The 23,796-nt window shown below is 41.9% G+C and overlaps 1 protein-coding gene across 1 annotated transcript in view; it reads right to left on the reverse strand.

Moving 5' to 3' along the window:
* The window catches only part of lingo2 (leucine rich repeat and Ig domain containing 2), an 845,050-nt gene extending 822,579 nt beyond the window's left edge, over nucleotides 1–22,471 (reverse strand). Inside the window, exon 1 of the mRNA XM_034182013.1 lies at nucleotides 21,792–22,471. The gene's annotated coding sequence lies outside the window, so the exon portion shown is untranslated. The remainder of the gene's footprint in view (nucleotides 1–21,791) is intronic.
* Nucleotides 22,472–23,796: the final 1,325 nt, after the last annotated feature.

Genomic DNA, 23,796 nt, shown 5'->3' on the forward strand with positions numbered 1-23,796 from the left:
CCTTTTTGGTAGCCACCTTTAGGCTGAGACCTGGTCCATCTCCACCTCTTGAAAGTTGCCAGCTATCTGCCATAGCCAGATAATATGAGTGCCTCTTGTCATCCTCAGCATTGAGGCACCTGCACACTGGATCATAACGAGGCAAGGGCAGCTGTCATATCATAGCTGATAGTCTTTCACACTGCAAGTAGTATACCTTATCTGAGTCATCTGAAGTACATGTGCATTAGATACAAATTCATTTTACATGTACCAAAGAACCCTAATAGTCCTAGTACTGAAGAAATTCGGTTGTCTGTTCAGGTCACTGGATAGAGTCCAACAACCCATCTCTATCATAAGAAGGAGCCAAAAGGGACTTGAAAGACTTGGACCATTGTTCTCCTGCAAAGTAGTTGGGAATAACAAGTAACGTTTAACACTAAAAATGAAAAAAAGTGAGATGTGAGGGTTAATTAGATCGTACCCTGACATTACTAAAATATAACAAGCTTTAATTACTGTTGACAAACATGCATGTATGAATATAGATGAATCTTCTCACCTTGACGCAAGAGACAAAGTTCCTGTTACTGTGTCAAGATCAAAGCATTCAATACTGTAAATGCTCTGTTTCATAGCTGAAAACTGAGGATGCAGTAAAAGGATGAAGGTGGCAAAGTCAGTGTAAGGACATCCTAAAATGTCTGACAGAGGCGAAACATATAATACGGATGGGATCCAACATTCACAAGAAATGATATCAGTCTTTGCTTACTTTCAGGACATAGGGAGGTTATTCCACTGTGTGAATATTTAATGACCCTTAATTAGTTTCAAAAAGGAGAGCGGTCAGTAATTGGGTAATTCTGGGTTGGGTGTTCAGCCATTCATTCTAAGAACACCACACAGTGGGAAATAAAGAGGCAGTATGGTACATTTTTCTTGCAGAATATCATTTTCCCGGGCTTTCTCCATCAGATCTGCCTGAATACATAATTTTCTAAGTTATAGCAGATAAGCTAATTTGGGTTCTATGGGGCCAAAAACCCTGATTTGGGCGATTCTATGGTAACGGAATTACAATCGAACCACATCTTTAATGGGGAGCTAAAATATGGCCAGATTTTCCCGTCATCATAATTCCGTTACCATAGAATCACCCATTTGAGAGCACTGTTGTACATTTGAGCAAACATGAAGTAATGAGACAAAGTCAGTGATCTCAAAACTAATTTGACCTACTTAATAATAAATGATACTTTTCTACATTTTTATCACATAAAATGTAACTTCTGCATTTGTAACATCTGTAATGCAGAAAGTGCATTACAGATGTTTCAGCATATTATTATCATCTCTAGTACTACTACTGCTACTCATAATAATGTTAATAATAACCCATTGAAAATTCATAAAGCAGTAGGAAATGACACATTGGTATACATCATCCTATACTTTCAATTTCAATTCATTTTTCAATTTATTTTCATTTATATAGCACCAAATCACAACAAAGTTGCCTCAAGGCGCTTCACACAAGTAAGATCTAACCTTACCAACCCCCAGAGCAAGCACACAGGTGACAGTGGTAAGGAAAAACTCCCTCTGATGATTTGAGGAAGAAAACCTCAAGCAGACCAGACTCAAAGGGGTGACCCTCTGCTTGGGCCATGCTGCCGACACAATTTACAAAACAATTCACAAAACGAATATACAGGAAATGTTGCCGGTGCACAGGAAGGGAGGGTTACAGAAACAGACACCACACCCATCTCTGGATGGAACCACATCTCAAACAGAGAGAAAAAACACAATCAGAAAAAAAAAAAATAATTACTATGCCATCATTAGATGACGTTTCATAGTTTATAATGACTTGTGTAATACCAAACCATTGATAAGTGTTTAACCCTCTGGGGTCCGAGGGCATTTTGTTGGACAGTTCACTTGCCTGGCATAAATGTTTTATTATTGCTGTTAACAGCTCTCCCTGCATCCCACAATCAAGATTTATGTCTCTTTTTTCAGGACAATCTGTACTTTCAAAATATATATGCTATGCTTGTGTTTTACAAGTGTAATAAAGCTATACAATCAGAAATAAGAAAGGAAAACGTAAAGCGGAAATAATTTTCCACACACATTTATTCAAAACACACAGCAAACTATAATAAACTAGTAATACATCACTCCTAAAAACAATCTTTGGTGTGTCACATGAGGTGAATCTGCCGTACGATTGGATTTTGGAAAATCATGTGACAGTGAACCAATTCCGATTGGACACAGATTGCTCACATCATCACACAGCTTCTATGAGGAGTACAAAGATGGTGGACGGTGGCTCAAACGTCCGCAAAGTTAACTTTTCAGCAAAAAAATTTAAAAAAAGTAAGTTTTTATCTCTTATCATTAAAAAGTTATTCATATCTTAATAAAGCTTGGTTTCAGCCGTCGTATATGATGGTGTCAGCCCCAGAAGGTCAACCCATCCATTTTTTATAACCGCTTAGTTCAATTAAGGCTAAGTTATTTGATAACTATTATAATTTGTTGATTATATTCACAGTTACTAATGTTTTATAGTATCCAATGGCTTTGTTGTGCATTAATAAGCCTTTAATAACACATTTATTAATTACGATTTTCATGTGTTGAATATCGGCAGCATGGTGGCTTAGTGGTTAGCACGGCGGGGTCGATTCCCACGTATGGCCTGTTTGCATGTTGTCCCCGTGTTTGTGTGGGCTCTGTCCGGGTGCTCCAGCTTCCTCCCACATCTAAAGGCATGCAGGTTAGGTGGATTGGAAACTTTAAATTGTCCATAGGTGTGTGTGTGTGTGTGTGTGTTTGCTTGTCTATATGTGGCCCTGTGATTGACTGGCGTCCTCTCCAGGATGTACCCCGCCTCATGCCCTATGGACTGCTGAGATAGGCTCCAGCTCCCTGTGAGCCTAAAACACATCCATGAAAGATAATGTAATTTAACTTAGTTGGGACTACATACATTTATTTATTAGGTGCAATCCAATCCAATGAGTCAGTTTTTTTGAGTGTATCACTCAAACAAAACACTCACTCATTGGATGAACTCAATTCAATTATGGGCAGGATTTCCATCTAATAAATGTATCTAGCCCCAACTCAAATAAAACACATCCATGCAAGATAAAGTAATTTAATTTAGTTGGGACTACATATATTTATTTATTAGGTGGAACCCAATCCAGTGAGTCAGTTTTTTGAGTGTATCACTCAAACAAAAGATGCACTCATTGGATGAACTCAAGTCAATTATGGGCAGGATTTCCATTTAATAAACGTATGTAGCCCCAACTCAAATAAAACACATCCATGCAAGATAATGTAATTTAACTTAGTTGGGACTACATATATTTATTTATTAGGTGGAATCCAATCCAATGAGTGAGGTTTTTTTTTTGAGTCAAACAAAAGACTTACTCACTGGATGAACTAAACAACTAAATGAAATGAAATTATCTTGCATGGATGCACTTTATTTGAGTTGGGGCCACATATATTTATTAGATGGAAATCCTGCTCATAAATTAATTGAGTTCATCCAATGCATCCATTTTTTGAGTGTCGGCCACCAGTTTGACACACCTGCTTTAATGAAAACAGAGGTTTAGGTCAAAGTTTACGAAAAGATGTCTTGGCAGCAGACATTATTTGAGGATATTTGATCTTCACGTTTTCAGGGGATAATCCCCAAAGGCTTCATTCTCAATCTCCCCCAAATTCAATCTCAGTTGCCATAACACATGACATCATCCGCCCTATACTCTGAGCCAGCGACATCACCTCTGACCCATACTAATGCTCCTTGTTGACCCACATGGAAGGGGACGTTCCCAAAGGTGCTCCGACACTGATTGCCCTCAGCAGTCCGTCTGGGAAGGTTACACTTTAATGTGACACTGACAGCAAGGTCACCGTCAATGAAAGTTGAGGGCAGATCGGTGCTCACGCTGCAGACAGCCTCTCCCTGGTTACTGTATCCTAACAGGGCTACAGTGCCACCAGCACGCTACTTAGCACACCTCCTCTACGTTGCAAAATAAATCAGTTGGCATTCTTTTGAACTGGTGAGAATGTGGCTTTGCTGTGAATCTTGATTTTTGTGACACTAATTCAGGCAAACAGCTACACGGGGGAAAGACACCAATGCCCCGAATGTCACAACAGCAAAAATCAGTGAAGGATATTGCGCTGAGCACTTGTCAAGTGGATTATTTTCATCTTGTCACTTTTATAAGATTACGCCACAATTCTAGCTAAACTAACGACGAGGCTTTATTTAAGGGTTCTTTCTTCTGCATTAGCACAGTCTATTAGAACAAATCTTTTCCCTCTCCTTGTAGATGCAGTCGACCATGATGAGTAAGCATATTCCATAAATGACCCAGCTGTGCGAGCATATTGTGTTTCGCCTCATCAGGGATTCAAAGGGGCTGACAACAGATCAGCTGCATCCGTTCACGGCTTGGTCTCCATCTGACCAGACCTCCATTTAAAATAAAGTCTGCTGTCTCCCTCGGCCAGCTGGTGGTGTTTGTGCCACAGATGCATGGCTCATGATGTCCAAATGACAACCATTAAGCAGATATTAGCATAAGAAGTGAAATGTGTGCAGTAAAAAGAAGCTGAGTTTCAAAAAACAAATAAATATACCAGCAAACTGAGGGCTACTCAGGAGAAACCAAGTCCCAACCACCTCTGGCTGTCAAAAATAGTGTCATCCAGAAGGGAGGAAAAAGTTGTAGTTCCTTGAATGGCCACTTGAGGCTATTTCCAAAAATGACAAATTGCCATAGAAACCCATGTTAAAATGTCTATAGCTTGTTGCCCCCTCTGTGACAACAGTAAGGGGGCATGGGATTTAAAAAAATATATAATTTAGGTCCCGTCCACATGGAGTCAAGTTTAAGCATATCCGCAAATGTTTTGTATTGAATTAGCATTTCATCCACATGGAACAGGTGTTTTTGGAGCCTGAAAACACTACTTTTTGGAAACGGGACCCAGAGTGGATAAATCTCAAAACCCAGCCTTTGCTGCTTTGTGTGTGCAACCAATATGCTACTTTTGTGAAATGATGTCTGTAATTCCCTCGAAGCACTTCCAGACACAAGTGGTTTCCTCAAACTGATGTTTATTGCAAACACAAGGTGCTTACAACAGGTATAAACCACACTGATGATCCTCGTCTTCCGTGTGCAGCACTCAGATCCCCAAGAGAAGTTCCCCACATCCAGCCTTAGAGCACGGTACTTTTTGTTTCCACCACGAACTCTCACCGTGTGAATGCGACGAGGTCCAATCTTTGTGTTTGCTGGAGGGCGGCCAAGCTCATCCTTCCTTTTCTTGTGGTAGGGCTTACGTTTACCGCCTGTTTTGCGGCGTTTCTGCCAGTTGTCCCTGGAGATACCCATTCTCAGGCGCTGGCTAGAAAGGCGGTAAACGTAAGCCCTACCACAAGAAAAGGAAGGATGAGCTTGGCCGCCCTCCAGCAAACACAAAGATTGGACCTCGTCGCATTCACACGGTGAGAGTTCGTGGTGGAAACAAAAAGTACCGTGCTCTAAGGCTGGATGTGGGGAACTTCTCTTGGGGATCTGAGTGCTGCACACTGAAGACGAGGATCATCGATGTGGTTTATACCTGTTGTAACCACCTTGTGTTTGCAATAAACATCAGTTTGAGGAAACCACTTGTGTCTGGAAGTGCTTCGAGGGAATTACAGTGAAAACTCGTTGGCTGTGTGCTATCAAAAGGAATTAGATTAATTCTTCTTTTTAACTTCGTTTTTCTTGTTAAAATGTCCGTTCTTAATCAAGCTATTCTTTTCGCTGGCTTCTTCTTCTTCTTCTTCTTCTTCTTGTTTAATGGCGGTTGGCAACCAGAGGCAATGGAGCATTAACGCCACCAACAGGACTGCAGCGTAGGTCAGGATTCTAACAGCTCCGCTGGCTTCTTCTGCAGGCTATACCACATACATGCTCACAGCGCCCTCTAGCGGTAGGGTGTAATAGTTACATTAAACAACACAGACCATAAGAGGCATGGAAATTAAATTAAATAAAATAGAATGTGGCAGTTACAATGTCTGCTTCTTCTGTGTTTCAATACAGCATGCAACCTTTATGTTCATGATCCATGTCATCTTCTCAGTTTTTTGCGGGAGCATCACAGCTCCACATATAGGCCTGGCATATATATTACAGCATTTCCAGTTGCTTTCAGTGGTTTTGTGTGTACGCAGATATTTTTTGAACTGGTACCATATTTACTGAACACTTTTTGAAAAAGACAAAGAAAAAGATTATATAGGAAATATTCTGTTTCCCTGTGGACAAGGCATTAGGTTAAGACATTTTTAGCCATCATCAATGGTATGCATAATTATTGGCATGGGCACTTTGAGTGACAATATGTGCCCTTGAGCCAAGAGTTCTGCTAGCAGAGGCAGGTAGCAGTGGCAGCTAGCAGAGGCAGCTAGCACTGGCTGCTAATTGTTGTGGCGAACTGTCTGTGCCTGTCCTTTCTGAGCATTTTTTTTTTTCACAAATATCTGTCTTGTTGTATGTTTAATTGCCTGAGTGGATCATGGAATAAGTCTGTCTTCCAGTATTTCTGTCAAGTGAAATTTACATGTGATTTAATTTTATAATGCTAAAAGCCATAACACTGTTAGAAGCTATCTGTATCTTGATAATGTTAGGTCCAGTTAATCCAGGATTAATGTGAAAATAAGTTGGTTATGATTTTTAATACCCACACCAAACCCACCCATTATGAAAACCACTGCACAGACCCTAAAAATATGCTTAAATAAAATGCCAGAAGGAAGGTTAGCCTGGTAACTGTTATTTCAACAAATGTGAGATGGGACCATGTTTGGCGTTCATTTGCCCCACCAAGGTCACACAGCATCCCACCCACATTCCAGCTCTTTACAATTTGTGAGCTGGCGAGGACACAGGAGTAAGCACTGACACACCTAGTGCAGCACTTTTTAACCTTCACAATCGCTCTTCTGTGTCTCTTTAGAAAACCTTTGGGTGAAATCATGGCAGGCTTGCAATGATTTCACAGAGACACAACAACAGGCCATTTAATGTCATTACCCCGATTCATATTCCAGCAGCTGATCTGCTCTGTGTCAGCCTGATCACGTCAGATCTCAGAAGCTAAGCAGTGTGAGACCTGGTTAGTACTTGGATGGGAGACCTCTTTGGAACACCAGCAGCTGTGTGCGTTTCTCCAGGTTACACTGGAGTTGTGTCAGGAAGGGCATCTGGTGTAAAACTTGTGCCAAATAACAACGCGGATCTGGCTATATCCGCTGTGGCAACCCCAAACAAAAACAGGAGCAGCTACAATAACCCCAATTAATATTCCAACATTTCATCCATTTTACATATATATATATATATATATATATATATATATATATATATATATATATATATATATATATATATATATATATATATATATATATTTATTTATTTATTTTATTTTTTATTTTTTTTCAAGGATTCAAAAGAATTTTATTGTCATATGCACAGAAGAACATGTTCCCTGCACAATGAAATGTGTCTACTGCATTTAACCCATCCTAATTGCCAGTAGGAGCAGAAGTTGCCATTAGGCGCCCGGGGACAACATTATATATATATATATATATATATATATATATATATATATATATATATATATATATATATATATATATATATATGTCTTATTAATTTGAATTCCATGTGTCACTGCTTCCACCAAGGAGGTTCTGGTTTCAACTAATTTTGTTTGCCTCCCACCAGGATTATAAATTAATAGACTCATGGACGTTGGAGGAGAGGTGTGGCATGGCCCTGGAAAGAAACAATTTTGGAGAAGATCAGGACAGAGGAATTTATTGTCTCTTTTTGTCATTACTGCAGATCTGGGAGCAATTTCTGCAAGGATGTGGAGGATCATTGGGTTCCGCTGGAGTGACTATGTCAATTGAATGGTTCGACTCAGAGGAGGTGTATCATTTGCATTGTGAGGGAGTGATGGTTAGGCTACTCTAACCCTAACCGGAGAAGGCCAAGAGGATACCTGCATTTCATATGACTATTGCAGAGAGCTGATCATTTCTTAGTGGTACGGATAGGCCAGTTGTCTGCCTACATTCGAAAAACTGAACCGCTGTCTCAACGAGAAAATGTGATGTAACAATTTGCATAGATTTTAAAAGTTATTTCAACTTAACTAGAGAAGTCCTGTGGTATTAACTCAGCTGAAAGTTGAAATAACTAAGTTGAAATAACCTAAAAAAAAGCCATGCATATTGTTACATATTTTTTCTCATTGAGACAGCAGTTCCTTTTTTAGAGTGTAGGTGGTTGCCATCCAGGACCAAAGGTGGTTCCATAGTGCAGCGAATGTGAATATGGTTGGAAAACCTCCTCCAGTTTGTTTACAGAGTAACTCAAAGATGTCAACAATAGGCTAAAGGTTATATCCTGTACATCTCCAGACTTACAAGGAATACAAAAACATTGAATCTTCGTAATTTGAATATATCAGATCAGTTAATATGGCAACATTGTTTAGCTTCAAATTCAAATCAAATCAAATGTATTAATTTATATAGTGCCAATTCATGATGAAATCGTCTCAACATGCTTCACACAACATAAAACAACAACAACAACAAAAAACTGAATTAAAAATTTAAAACACAATAAAAAGATGACCATAAAAGAATACAAGAATAAAAACACATCATAACACTAATGATAAACAGGGAAAACAAATGAGTCTTTAAACGTGACTTAAAAGTCTCCACAGTATCCGACTGCTGAATGTGTGCCGGGAGATCATTCCACAGAGCTGGAGAACGGTAGGAGAAAGCTCTGTGACCGGTAGACTTTTTATTCACCCTGGAAACACATAGAAGTCCTGCACCCTGAGAACGCAGGGCCCGAGCTGGTACATAGGGGCTTACCAGGTCAGCCAGATAGGGAGGTGCAAGTCCATGAACAATTTTATAAACTAATAACAGTACTTTAAAATCTGATCTTGGACGCCAAAATGGGCATAATGTGGTCAAATTTTCTGCTTTGTGTCAAAAGTCTGGCAGCAGCATTTTGAACCAGTTGAAGACCCCTAATCCTGGACTGCGGTAAGCCAGAAAATAGAGCATTACAATAGTCCAATCTAGAAGAGACAAATGCAAGAATCAACGTCTCAGCATCAGCCATAGACAGGATGGGACGAATCTTCGCTATATTTCGCAAATGGAAGAAAGCAGTCCTTGTAATGTCTCTAATGTGGAGATCAAAGGACAACGTAGGATCAAAAATTGCTCCAAGGTTCCTCACTTTATCCGTATGATGTATAACACACGAACCTAAGCTAAGTGCTAGCTGATCAAATTGATGCCGATACCTCGCTGGACCAAGAACCATAACTTCAGTCTTATCAGAATTTAAAAGTAGGAAGTTACTAGACATCCAACTTCTTACTGATGCAAGGCAATCTTCCAAAGATTTTATGTGCATGAGATTAGCAGCAGTTATTGGCATGTACAATTGAGTGTCATCAGCATAGCACTGAAAGGGAATCCCAAAGCGCCACAGTATATTCCCAAGGGGTGCTACATAAAGGGAAAAAAGCAGGGGGCCTAAAACGGATCCCTGCAGAACCCCAAACTTCATGTCCCTACGATCAGAGGAGGTGCCATTACACAATGCACAGTAAGAATGACTGGACAGGTATGACGTCAACCATGCAAGAGCAGTTTCAGTAATCGCAAAGTGATTCTCCAGCCTATTGAGTAAAATATGATGATCCACAGTATCAAATGCAACACTAAGAACCAGCAGCACCAAGACTGTAGTGGTATCTGAGTCCATTGCTCGCAAAAGGTCATTCACTACTTTAGTAAGTGCTGTCTCTGTGGAGTGATATTTTCTAAAAGCAGACTGCAGTGGCTCAAAAAGATTATTCTCAGTGAGATAGTCCACGAACTGTCGCCAAACCACTTTTTCCAGGATTTTAGAACAAAATGATGATTTGATATTGGTCTATAATTTTTCAATACACTAGGGTCGAGATTGGATTTCTTAAGTAATGGTTTAATCACTGCAGACTTAATGAGAGATTTATAGTTTCCAGCACAGTCGGCCCAAGAATGGGCCACAGGTCCTTAAACAGTTTTGTTGGTATAGGATCAGTATAGTTAAACGTAGTTTAAATGTAATACAGTATATCACAGACCTACTTGACATTATCTGCTGAACACCACCACTTGCTGCATACTTAACAGATGCATGATTGATAATGAATTAGGAGCAGGTGTATCTCTCAGTGAGAGTCAGATCATTTGCACAGCAGAATGGGGTAAAATCAGAAAAGGAAACTGTTCCATTCTGATTATATGGCAGCAATCACACATTTGCCCATGCATACTCGCAGAAAGGATTTTCTGGGAATTTTATATGCATTCTTCTCTCTCTGTCTTACTCAAAATGTGTGTGATTTTGAAGTCACATGAGCTTTTTGGTGAGAAAGGTGTCTACCAATGCCTCCACTGCTTGAGTCAGGTCCTCAAGAAATAAGGCATTGTCCATAAGGCTTATGGATGTCTGTCATAGTGGTTGCCATCCAAGACACAAGGCGGTTCTGTCATGTGAGTGATGCAGCCACATGCACTACCAGTGCATCCTCCCATACCTGACCTCACCTGATAAGGTTCATGAGTTTGGCAATCAAAGGGCTGGGATATGGACCAGGTTCATTAAATTAAAGAACCTCTTGTACCTTGACCCCGAGTCTATGCAGAAGTCAAGGAGTTGAAATATGGATGGGATTTAAATTACCTGAAGCACCAGCTGCTCCCTTGCAGAGGTAAGTATTCAACTCACTGGGCCTCTAGTTTCATGTCAACCTGACAAAAATACATAATTTGCATTGATGACAAAACTCAATCAAATTTAATGGGTTTTCTTTCAGCCCATGTGCCAACCAGACACCAGGTTTCATAAAATCCACTCATCCATCTTTGAGTGAGCCTGGTGACAATAAAACCAATAAACATCATCAGAAACAACTTCTTAGAAAAGGCAATAGAAACAAAAAGCAGAACATATTAACAAATAAGCCATACACTTCTCAACAACATGTTTTTACAACGACAGTCTTTTATACAGAAAATATAAGTAGTCAATTCTAAATTTAGCAATAATATCTTCAAACTGTATCCCCACAGAGGTGGGGAAAAAAAATAAATATGAAATACATTGTTTCAGCCCCTGGTCACTGATAATGCCAAGCCCTCCCAACCCTTGATTGGCGTAATGATGTATAAAAAATGAATGAATTAATGAATGAAACTCAAAAATTTGGGCTCGAAAAGAATAGGTATCCATGAATTTGAATATAAGAATTAGTGCTGGGACAATGCAAATATACTTAACTTCTGACATGATACACAATATTAGAGAAATGTGATTTAACAGGTATTGCGATTTGATATTACAATAAATTGTGATCTGTTTGCTTTTTGTAACACTAGACCACAGAGAAAAGAAAAATAATATACTGCTAAATATGTAATACTATAAAAAAAATTAATCCACATCACATTTGAGTTTTCAGGAGAACAATACATTATATACAGGTATTTGGTAATTAAATAATCAAGGCACTTCTTGACGTCAACTGCCTGCCTGCCAGTGTTTCTCTAACCCCAACTTGACTGCATGAAAGTGTTTTAAAAAAAAAAAAAAACTTTATTGGGATTGGGCAGTGTCCACATAGTTGGTACATCATGATATTATCAGGACTGGTTCCACAGAAAAGCTGGACCGAAATGCAGGACTCAATAACAGAGCTCTGTGAGTAAAAACAGTTTACTGGAGCAGTAAACAGGGTCTGGTACACAAAAAGGCAGTCCAACAAGAGCAGAAATACTTGGAACATTAGGCTTAGACGTGATCGATAATACAGGCAGGTGGTCATTACACACGAGAGGCAAGCAGGTCAGTAATACACAAAACAGAGCTCGAGAGAAGGCACAAGGCACATCAATCTGGCAAAGGAATAAGGCAAACAGAGGACCTTAAATACACCCAGGTGATGAGGTGCTGATTAGAAGCAGGTGTGCGTGGAACGCAGCAGAAAGGGGGTGTGGCCAGAGAGAGGGAAACAACCACACCAAGAGCCAGCAGAGACAGACAAGAGAGAAAGGGGACAGACAGACCCAAATGGGAAAAACCCCCACAAGAGAACACAGAGAACTGACCTAACGGGATAACCTGACTGACATGGAAAGTGGGATGAATACGCATGGAACTGTGCAATAGAAGATGGACAGAGACGGGATTGAAGACCTTAGACACAGGAAAAGGACCGACAACCTAGAAGCAAATTTGCACAGCACCCCGCGGAGTGGCAAAGTGCCGGGTCGATAACCAAACGTTTTGGCACACCGTGTAGGCAGGGGCAGAAGACCGCTTACGGTCAGCAGCCAGCTTATAAAGGGTGGAATATCGGCTAAGGGCACAACAAGCCCACTCCCAGATTCGCCGACACCGAGTGATTAAGCTGAGGGTGGATGGAACTGGGGACTGACGAGTTGTGGATGACAACAAAGAGGGCTGATGACCAAAGATGACATGAAATGGAGAATAACCGGATGAGGCAGAAGGCAAACTATTGTGTGCTAATTCGATCCAGGCTAACTGTTGGGTGTTGTGAACACAAAATCCTAAGCCCCTTTTCCAACTCCTGATTAAAACGTTCAGTCTGACCGTTAGCTTGTGGATGATAACCAGAAGTGAGAGTGGAGGTAGCCCCGAGGAGATGGCAGAATTCCCTCCACAATCCAGAGATGAACTGAGGACCCCGGTCGGAGACAATATCCTGCGGGAAACCATGAAACCATTTAGTTCTTTGGCAGTAGGTAACTTAAGTAAAGGCACAAAATGACACATCTTGGATAAACGATTAACTACAGTCAAAATGACAGTGTGTCCCTTTGATGGCGGAAGTCCAGTGACAAAGTCTACAGAGATGTAGGTTGTCTAGGTTGTCTACGTATAGAGAGAGGCAATAATGTACTGGCTGGTGGACGTGAGGAGGATTTATGACCTGCGCAAACCTGACAGGCATTCACAAAACTCTGTAACATCAGTGACAATACATGGCCACCACAAACGCTGTTGTAACACGTATAGATTTCTTTATTCCTGGATGGCAAGCAAAACAGCTACTGTGTCCCCAGTTAGTCACCTCCCCCCTGAGCAAAGCCAGAACGAACAACTTGCCCGGTGGACATTTAGCAGGTATGCTTTCCATCTCTAGAGCAGCTTTCACCTGGGATTCTATTTCCCAGGTTATGGCAGAGACAAAACAAGAAGGTGGAAGAATGTTGCCAAGATTGGACAAGGCATCAGGACCATCATATTGTCTCGACAGCGCATCAGGGTTTCCGTTTTTAGTGCCAGGTCGATAGGCAATGACAAAGTCAAAACTGAAAAATATAGCCCACCTTGCCTGATGAGCGTTAAGCCGTTTCACTGTTCTTAAATATGTTAAATTCTTATGGTCAGTATACACAATAAATGGCATTTGTGCCCCCTCCAGCCAGTGACGCCACTCCTCCAAGGCCACTTTGATCGCTAGCAGTTCACGATCGCCAATGCAGTAATTACACTCGGCGGAAGACAACTTGCGGGACAGAAAAGCACAGAGATGAAGCCTTTTGTTGGAGGGATTCATTTGGGACAAGACTGCCCCCACACCAATGTCAGAAGCATCGACTTCGACCACTAACTGCCGTGCAGAGTAAGGAAGGAGTAGCACAGGGGCTGACGTAAAGCGTTGTTTTAGGACATTGAAGGCCTCATCACATTCCGGGGTCCACTTGAATGCCCGTAAGGACGAGGTTACGTTATGCAGTGGAGCAGCGACCGTACTGAAATTTTCGGATGAACTTACGGTAAAAGTTCGCAAAGCCCAGAAACCTCTGGACCTCCTTACGGTTCATTGGAACTGCCCACTCACACACTGCCGCCACTTTAACTGGGTCCATCTGAATCCTCCCTTCTGAGATTACAAACCCTAAAAAACATACAGTTGGTCTATGGAATTCACATTTTTCTGCCTTAACATACAGATCATTGAAAAAATCTCCTTTAACAGTGGAATATCCGGATAAAAGGCTGAAACCGACTTCTTCTGAAACTTCTCTGTTCTCTCACGACGTCCTGGATCAATAGAGCCTGAAATGTGGAGGTTTTCAGCTTGAAACAGGCTGACGACGGTGCCTGAGAGCACTGCGGGACGTCTCGCACCGTGGGAAGTCCTTAAAGCGACAGTATCACCTCAAAATCTCTCATCAGCCGTTAAAATTTTCACTGAAAACCAGCTTAATTTTTCGAACCGTGTCCACTTTGATGTGTCTCACAGGTTTAGAAAAAATTTTGATCAAACAAAGCGCCAGTCTCTCAGCAACTTCTCAGACAAAGGAATTCCGACGAGGAGCTGGATGACTCCTCCCACAAGGAGTGCTCACAGGCGAATGACGTCACCGACAGGCGTGGAGAAACTCACGCATGCGCACGAGGGTTCAAGCATGTCTGACGTAAAAACATATGAATGAAATCCATATAGTTTTTGAAAAAAATAAAAAGGACCTATACTTTATTGACAGCCCTCGTATTTTTGCATTGCGATGCGTTCAGGACCCAACAGAGAAAACAGTTTTCCCCGCGGCGGACTCGCCCTTGGCAACAACTCGATCGCACAGTCATAAACGCGATGAGGAGGCAGTGATTTAGCCTTAGCTTTGGTAAATACCAGTGCTAAATCATGATAACAGGAAGGTACTCCCTCCAGATCAAGAGTACCTTTAGATGACGGTGTAGGAATTTTTATCAAACAATTCTTTGAGCAAGGAGGCCCCCATGAAATTATTGTCCCGTTGACTCAGTCGAAAATGGGACTATGTTGTTGCAGCCAGGGATGCCCCAGAATAACAGAATGAGTCATCTTGTCTAAGACAAAGAAGCTGATTGACTCCACATGGTTCTCATTGACAGTTAAGCGGACTGACTGAGTGCGGTGAGTAATTTGTCCCATATCGTGGCCATCCACAGCCTTCACCACCAGAGGTCATGAGAGATGGTAGAATTTGAGGTGCAGGGATCTGGCGATAGACGATAACATAAGATTGGTGTCAGACCCAGAATCCACAAAAGCGGGCACAGAAACGGAGGACTGATCAGATTCTAATTTAGCAGAAATAGAATTCTGAGAGGCAATTCTGACTCATCCGCACCGCTGGCTGAGAATTACTGGAGGCACCCTTGGCAGGAAAACCAGAAACCACATGACCCGACTGTCCACAACAAAAACAAAGTCCATCCTCCCATCTGCAGTGTTGTTCCTTCCACGACAGCCATGTACGGCCCTGCAGCCACAGTTTGTCAGTGCTGCGGAGTGCGGAGTCAGCCTCTGAGCGATGTGACGAGGAGCTCAGATGAGTGGGCATGGTGGAGCATGGTGGCTGGAGATGAGCCTCCCGGCGGGGCTGATCAACCAAGTGCCGGTCGATCCAGATAGCCAAGGCAATTAGTTCATCAAGGTCATCTGGAAGATCCGTAGAGATTAATCGATCCTGGATGTCCGTGGATAGGCCATGGAAGAACACATCAAGGAGCGCGGCAGGGTTCCATTCACTTTTGGTGGCGAGGATGCGGAAGTCGACAGCGTAGTCCACCACCCGACGAGTGCCCTGCTTCAGCCGCCTCGCGTCCCGGGGATGTGTGTTGGAAAACCTGCCGGAGCGCGATGGTGAATGCCTGGAGGGAGGAGCAAGATGGCGACCGACGGCTCCATTCAGCGGTAGCCCACGGCGCGGCCTGGCTGGACAGGTGAGATATCATGTATGCTATCAACGCCTTTTCAGACGGGAACATAGATGACATTAGTTCAAAGTGCAGCTCACACTGTGTAATAAAAGGCAACACATCGCCAGTCTCTCCGGAGAATCGTTTCGGAGGGGAAAACTGAGTTCAGATGGCAGCCCCTGGTGAAGGAGCCGGAATGGTGGCCAGCGGACTTGACTGAGAATGACTGGTGTTACCTTTAACCGGGTCCGGGCTGGCCTGAGGGACGAATCTTGACAGGAGTTGTTCCATCTGAGAGCTCACGGTGGACATGAAAGCATGTTGGCGTTGTGCTAAGTCGCTAAAGCCTGAGCTGAGAGCAGTGAGCTGGTTCTCTTGTTGGGCTAGCTGTCTGCTATCATGTCGTACGGCTAGCTGAAAGGGACTTGAGTCTGCTGCATCCATCGTTGGCCAGATTGATCTATCAGGACTGGTTCCACAGAAAAGCTGGACACAAATGCAGGACCCGATAACAGAGCTCTGTGAGTAAAAACAGTTTACAGGAGCAGTAAACAGGGTCTGGTACACAAAAAGGCAGTCCAACAAGAGCAGAAATACTTGGAACATCAGGCTTAGACGTGGTCAATAATACAGGCAGGTGGTCATTACACACGAGAGGCAAGCAGGTCAGGAATACACAAAAACAGAGCTTGAGAAAAGGCACAAGGCACATCAATCTGGCGAAGCAATAAGGCAAACAGAGGAGCTTAAATACACCCAGGTGATGAGGTGCTGATTGGAAGCAGGTGTGTGGGGAATGCACCAGAAAGGGGGTGTAGCCAGAGAGAGGGAAACACCCACCACCAAGAGCCAGCAGAGACAGATAAGAGAGAAAGGGACAGACAGACAGACAGACCCAAATGGGAAAAACACCCACAGGAAAAGCAGGCGAACAATAAAAAAGCAACCAAAACACCACAATAGCTCACATCCTGACAGATGTGTGCCACAGAGTATCATGCACAGAACTTTTTTTCTGTTTTGCATTGACATTTTCCACACTCAAGGTGAAAACCTGATGCCATTTTGCACCTTCCCTGCTACAGCAGCCCGTTTTGGCAACAGCTGATGGAAGGATACTTGCTCACCCTGCCTTAGCCCACCAAACATTTGATTCATAAAAAGATAGCACACCTTAAACTTTAAACATTCAAATAAAGACTGATGACATCATTAGATTGTGCACTCTCTATAGCTGCCCCTCTTTTAAATTAAATAATCACAATTACTCAGTTTGATCTCTAGAGGAATTTCTTGTGGTCTGCTATTTTTTTTTTTTTTTTTTTTTTTTTTTTATTCCTTGTGGCTGATTGAGATCAGGTTAAATCTATAATACATTGTATCCTCTGCTGAAAGGAAACTATGACATTTCCACTCATTTTCACCAGCAATTGAATTTGAATTACATAAATTCTAGACAGTGAAAATCAATTCTCATATTGTAAAGCTAAATAATGTGATATTATGGGTATCACTTTTTCCCTATCCCCAATAAGAATACATGCCCATGAACTCAATTTGAGTCAGGTCAGGTCTGGCAGAAGGTGCTGGTGCCATGTTCGCTGCATCCACCACACCACAGAACTGCCTTGAGTCCTGGATAGCAATAACCATCGATATGCCAGTCAGGTGAAGCATGGGCACCCCTTGGCTTCCCAACTGACTGGGGTTCTTAACACAGTTGGATCATGCACAGAGAAACACGCCATGTGGCCATAATGTCCTAGCTGGTGTTCACACTCAAAATGATTCTCCACATCTGAGTCTCCCAACATATAACTGTTCATTTGAGACAAACTAATTCCAGTAGTACTCCAAGATCCTCCAAAGAGACCTAGTTGCAAAATCAAGTTGTTGGCATTGTTCACTGGTCAGACTCCAAGTCCTTTCAGTAAGCCAGGACCACCAGGATCCTAAAGACTTGGACCTTTCTTCTCTTTCAAAGGTATCACCATCACCAAACACCTCTGTCTAGTGACGTCATGACTCCATAAGCAAAAGCAGATGATATTTACTAATGAACCATAAAATAATTCATTAAACAACAATAAGACGCTACACAGATATCTATTTATCTAGCTAGCTAGCTACATATCTAGATATCTAGATAGCTATCAGCGGTGTTTTGCATACAATAAATAAATTACAAATTAATTTAAATTTTCTGTAATTGAATAAATATTGACTTTTTAAAATAAAAAATGACACTTTTAATGACTAAAGAAGAATATCTGTAACATGTTAGTTAAATAAAAATAGAAAATTGCATAATTATGTGCATCCTTCAATACAACAATTATCACTTTTGCAGCCAGTTAGCTTTAGAAAATTGAGTCAAAGGACACAAGAACACTTAAGTCACTGAATATCCCTTTGAGTTTAGTGGCATAGATTAATACATGAGAAGGCATCTGATGTGAAACAAAATATATGCAAGTTTTCCTACAGTGCTCCACCTAACTAGAATTACATCCTGTCAGATGTATTTATCTTTGTTTCCCACTGTTTGTTTTAATAATTCCATTGTTGCTATGAACTAACGTAATGCTGTGCAGATGACAAACAACCTAGGAGCTTGAACAACTGATAGTAATAAGAGATACGTTTTGCAGTTCATGTAACTGAGTAATATTTTGCTGATATCATAAACAAAACGACATGCATGATTGCAAATGATTCATTACATCTGGATGCTGATGTGTCAGATTTCAGCAGCCCACTGGTGTGCACACATACTGATTCAAACTCTGTCTCTGTGAGCAATAAATCAAAAGAACCCAGCGTTTTTTTTTTTGTTTTTTTTGCCTTCAAACTTGTTTCTCCTGACTGTTGAATGTGGTTTGTAGCACTGAATAATCACAAAGACAAAAAGCACCCATGTTGAGAATCAGTGGGTCCAGAAAATGGAGGACCTCATCTTTGACGCATATCATAATCTGTTGGACAGGAGTTGAAGTAGAAGCAGTCAGTCCTATATAGGCCCTGAGGCCCAATGGTGACAGTGTTTAGTCACAAATTCTGTAACATGAAACAAATGAGAGGTTACGACCACTTTTGGATAGGACACCAGTTAGATACAAATTGCTCTCTCAGCCAAGGCCAGTACGAATTTACATCTGGGTGAGCTGAGGTAATGAAGATGATGTTTCTCATCCAAGGACACATAAAGTAAGTCTACATATTGTAACTAAATATTGTACATATTGCAACTACATATGTAATTTAAGTCTACATACTTATAATGCCAGAGACCCCATTTACCCTGCCTCCCCCCACTCACACAAAGTACAGATTGATCATCCCTGCACTGAAAGGTACTGTACATCTGCATGCCTTTGCACAGCCCCATTCCGCTATGTTGTATTTATTTGACAGTGAACATAGATTTTCCTGTTTGTCTATTTGACTCCTTTACTTTTTACATAAGTATTGTTTCCTTTTCCTTTATTGTTGTTTATGCACCAATTACTTCTTACAGAAGTATCCTTTTTTCCCTTTTCTTTTTATTGTTGTTTATCCACCAATGACACCAGATAAAATTCCTTATATGTGAGAACTTACTTGGCAATAAATTTGATTCTGATATTGGTAACCCAAAAGGGTTCAGTTCCACATGACTCATATATAATAATCTGTCAGATATGAGTTGAGGTTAAACAAGTCAGTCCTATATAGGCCCTGAGGCCCATAGTTGCTGCTGCTTATGCCCAGATTCTGTAACATGAAAAGAGCAAGAGTCTACGACTCCTCCTGGATATGATACCAGTCTGTACAGGTTACTTCCCCAGCCAAGACAAGTACCCATTTTCAGCTTGATGGACTGAGCCAATGCAGATGAAGTTTCTTGACCGAAGATGCAAACAGGTAGCATTACTGGGACTCATATTGGTAACCCAATGCCTTATCCCACTGAGTTACCTGTGGGCTCGGTTTTGGATGACCAGTGTATAAAGAGGAGTTCAATTCCAGCTATGTACTTCAGATTGGTTGATTTTTTTTTTTTTTTTTTTTTTTTTTTTTGGACAAGACACTTCATCTGCATCCTTCACTTTTAAGTAAAGCCATGTCTGGGAGCATGTGCTGCTGTTGTGCATCACTGCATCCATAAGACCACCGTCCTGGATGCCAACCACCCAGGTAGACAACAACCATGAGGGTTTGTCCACTGCACGAGCGCACCGAGGTTCACACATGAGGTGTGTTACGCAGGTGGACTCCTGAAATATTGTTTCAGTCCACGAAGCTGTAAATGGGGCCAGGGCTTAGCTGGGGAAGTAACCTGTCTCATCCAGGAGTAGTCATATGTTCTCATCAGCTGTGATCACCTTCACAGTACAGTATCCAGGGATAAAGCCCACAACACCAATGGGCCTGTAGAGGACTTAGCCCTGCACACAAATGCACAGCGTGCATGTCCACATGGAAGCATTTTTTTTAACAGTAGATGACTACTAAAAAAGAGGCACGGCTAATACATGACTGAAAAATACTGGGAAAGCAAAGTCTGTCGTTGTGCTCCTGTTTAACCATGATACTCCATGTCAGAAGCAATGCATCAGTCCTAGCCTAGTTAACACTCAATAAAACATTAGAAGAGCTCAGCTCTGGACAAACAGATACCCACACTGGCACCAGATACACTCACAAACCTGGATTCACACTTGGTTTTTTGTTTGTTTATTTTTTGCACAATATGTGGACAAGAAGAGAAAATGAGAAGCTTTCAAAATGGAGCCAACATTCACTGTGCTTCGAGAATGTTAAATGTAATTGGAACAGAGCATTAGCGCAGTGTACGCTGAGTAACAATTGGTCACCAGAGCCACCTTTGACCATTCAGCACCAGATACACAGGAGCTGTCATCAACTTCCCATCAGGCTCCACTTCCCCCCAGTGGAGGATTTGCAGGAAGAGAGATGCTTCTTTTGAAATTTTTATATCCACAGGCAAAGGCATTTAAGGGTCACCGTTTTGCATGTTGCAAGAACGAGAGGAGCTACAGCCATTGATCCAGATGAAAACTGGGCATCGAGGGCATTCATTATTCAACTGTTTTAAATATTTCAGAGAACCAACAGGATGCTGGAACAAAATGATTCAAGCATATCCTTACCAAAAGGAGGTATCCTTGCACTTGTCTGGTGATGATGAAGAAGGCAGCAGATTCACTCTTCCCCGAAAAAAAAGAACAGAATAGTTTCAGTGCACCATCTCCTAAAACCATCTCAATTTCCATTTGAAAAGGAACTTGGCACGAACAGGAATGAATGCAACAGAAAGAAAGACACTGAACACACACAAACTGAAGGTGAACACACAACGTAATGGAGCTGAGATGTTATAATACAGAGCGCACTCAGCTCCGCAGAGATAAAAGCAGCACGGCAGCCTTTAAAAATGCAGGGAGGCACTTGCCATTAAGACTAAAATGTACATAAACGCATTCCCTGCACTTGCACCGACTTGCCGCTGCAAAGACGAGGACAAACGGCAACTGCAATTACGTCCCTTCCACCAGCAGCCTCCCTTGGTGACAAACGCTGTGAAGCAAAATAAGCAGGGAGATGAATTGCTTTGCAGATGGCATCTTCCCTCTCAGCAAACACACATGCACAAGTATGCAGACGCACATTGTTCTCTGCAGAGAGCAACGACAATGAGAAAAAAAAAATCATCTTCTGTATTCGTGAGAGCATCAGTACAAGTTTGCAGTTTCTAGTGAAGCAGCTTGTCGGCGCACCTTGCTCTCTATTTGACCACCTTCTCTGCACCCTTCGCACACAGACTTACTCTGACATGTTGGATGAACAGACATGAGGTCAGGGACATGTCCTTACCTTGAAATACCACTCGGAATCTTTATAGTCCACACGAGATGTTTGAAGAAGAAAAATCCACCAAGTCCCCCAGAATCAGACGACAATTCAAGCCTTTCTGATCACAAGTTACTTTCTGACAAACAGGATGTCCTTTATTGATCATAATCCATCCTCCTTTACTTTCCAGATGTTTGAATATTTGGGTTGGTTCTGTTTCCCCCCTCTTGCACGACGCCTGATATTCCACCTTGGCTCAGTTAAATAACGCGAGGGTGCGAGCCATAGAAGAAGAGGCACGGACACCTTCTACCAGCTCCACTGCAAGTGCATCCAGCCGGTTTTCACGACACTCATCCTGCCTTTCAGAAATTAAATTCAGCATCCACTGTTCATCCCCATAACAAGGGGAGGGCGCCTCTCCTCCAGATGGAAACTTTCAGGCACCTCTCCAGAGCTGTAAGAGATGATAGTGGATGTCGGAGAGCCCTGATAATGTGTTATTTCCCCTCGATATCCTCCCTCTTCTGTGGATTTTCCCTTCTTTTTCGCCTCCAATTTGCCTGTTGTGCAGCTCCCTCCTCTCCGGAACAGGGTCTCACAGAATGGATGCTGAGAAAGCAGCGGAATGAGGCGAGGCGCTTGTTCTCCTCTTTCTCTCTCTCTCTTCCTCTCCCTCCCTTGTACATCCTCCCTCCCTTCCTCCTGCTACACCTCCCCACCCTTTGCTCTCCTCCTCCTCCTCCTGCTCTTCTCCTCTCGTATGCACAATGAGATATGCTCTGGCTTTTGACAATTACTGCTGTGCCATTTCCAGCCGTGTCAGACAGAAAGGTTCACCGCCCATGCTCCTCAGAGAGACAAATAATGCCAGATTAATATGCAAAAATTAAACTGACATGCAGAGAAGGAGCACAAAGCCAAGAGGCAACCTAATCTCCTTTCTACATCTTCATTAACACACTCGCACTGTGTCCCTCTTTTGTAGGAACTTTTGTGCACAGTTGCGACGAAGCCGGCCGACTGTCACGGAGTGACTGAAGAGGAAGATGAAAATAGCAAACAGGAGAGCAACCCACGGCACAGAAACAAGGGCAATGCATGTGCAGTAACAGCACTATAATTACATAATCAGACACCTAAATAAATTTCCAGAATTTCTGTTATCGTTGTGTGTACTCGTACATGCACGGCGATTATCACCCCTCAGGGATCAAACAATGACAAACATTACGGAGAACAACTAATGCAATGAAACATTCTGAATCATTTGAGGAAAAGATTTCTGCATGTACAGTATCTCACCTCTCCACATGCTTTCTGAGACACCATTCACATGCACACTCAATTTGTCATGAACATAGAGGTGCAGGACAACATTACATGCTGTTTCAGACACCTGCTGTGATAAATAATATTACTAAAACCGGGAGATTCTTTTACCAAGTCTGAACAAGGCAGCCCAAGGGGAAAAAAAACAAAAACAAAATGACATTTCCATCCAGCAATCACACAAAGCTTCATCAGGACAAGTAGATCAAATATTGGTTCAGCTTTCAAGAGGACAGTGATCTTGATATTATCGAAGCAAGGTCACATCTCGTCAACACCTTGTCACAGGAGCTGTGAGCTAAATGTTAAAGTTCCTCTGGCAGGGTCACTGCCGATACTTTTCCATCCATCATGCACGTGTCTCGTGGGGACTCGTGTCAACAGTGTCATTGTGGTTTTCACCAGAAACAAAAAAAAATGGACTTTCAGATCTAAACAGACTGTACTGTTCTGTTCAGAAAATGGATCATTATCTCTCAGTGCTTCCACCTCACCTAAATAAAGCCTCTGGTGGCTTCATTTTAAGGTACATGGCAGCATAAAGAACATGCCGGCACAAATTCACTCATGATATCAGTTTTATTACTGTATAACTCTTGTTATGTTAAATATTCTATTAACAGCACAAAGTCAGATTTCAGTGGGATGTTAGTTTATTTCCCTGCACAGGGAAGCAGTTATGGCTTGTACTTAG

Source organism: Thalassophryne amazonica, chromosome 11 (assembly GCF_902500255.1).
Source record: "Thalassophryne amazonica chromosome 11, fThaAma1.1, whole genome shotgun sequence".
Taxonomy (NCBI): Eukaryota; Metazoa; Chordata; class Actinopteri; order Batrachoidiformes; family Batrachoididae; genus Thalassophryne; species Thalassophryne amazonica.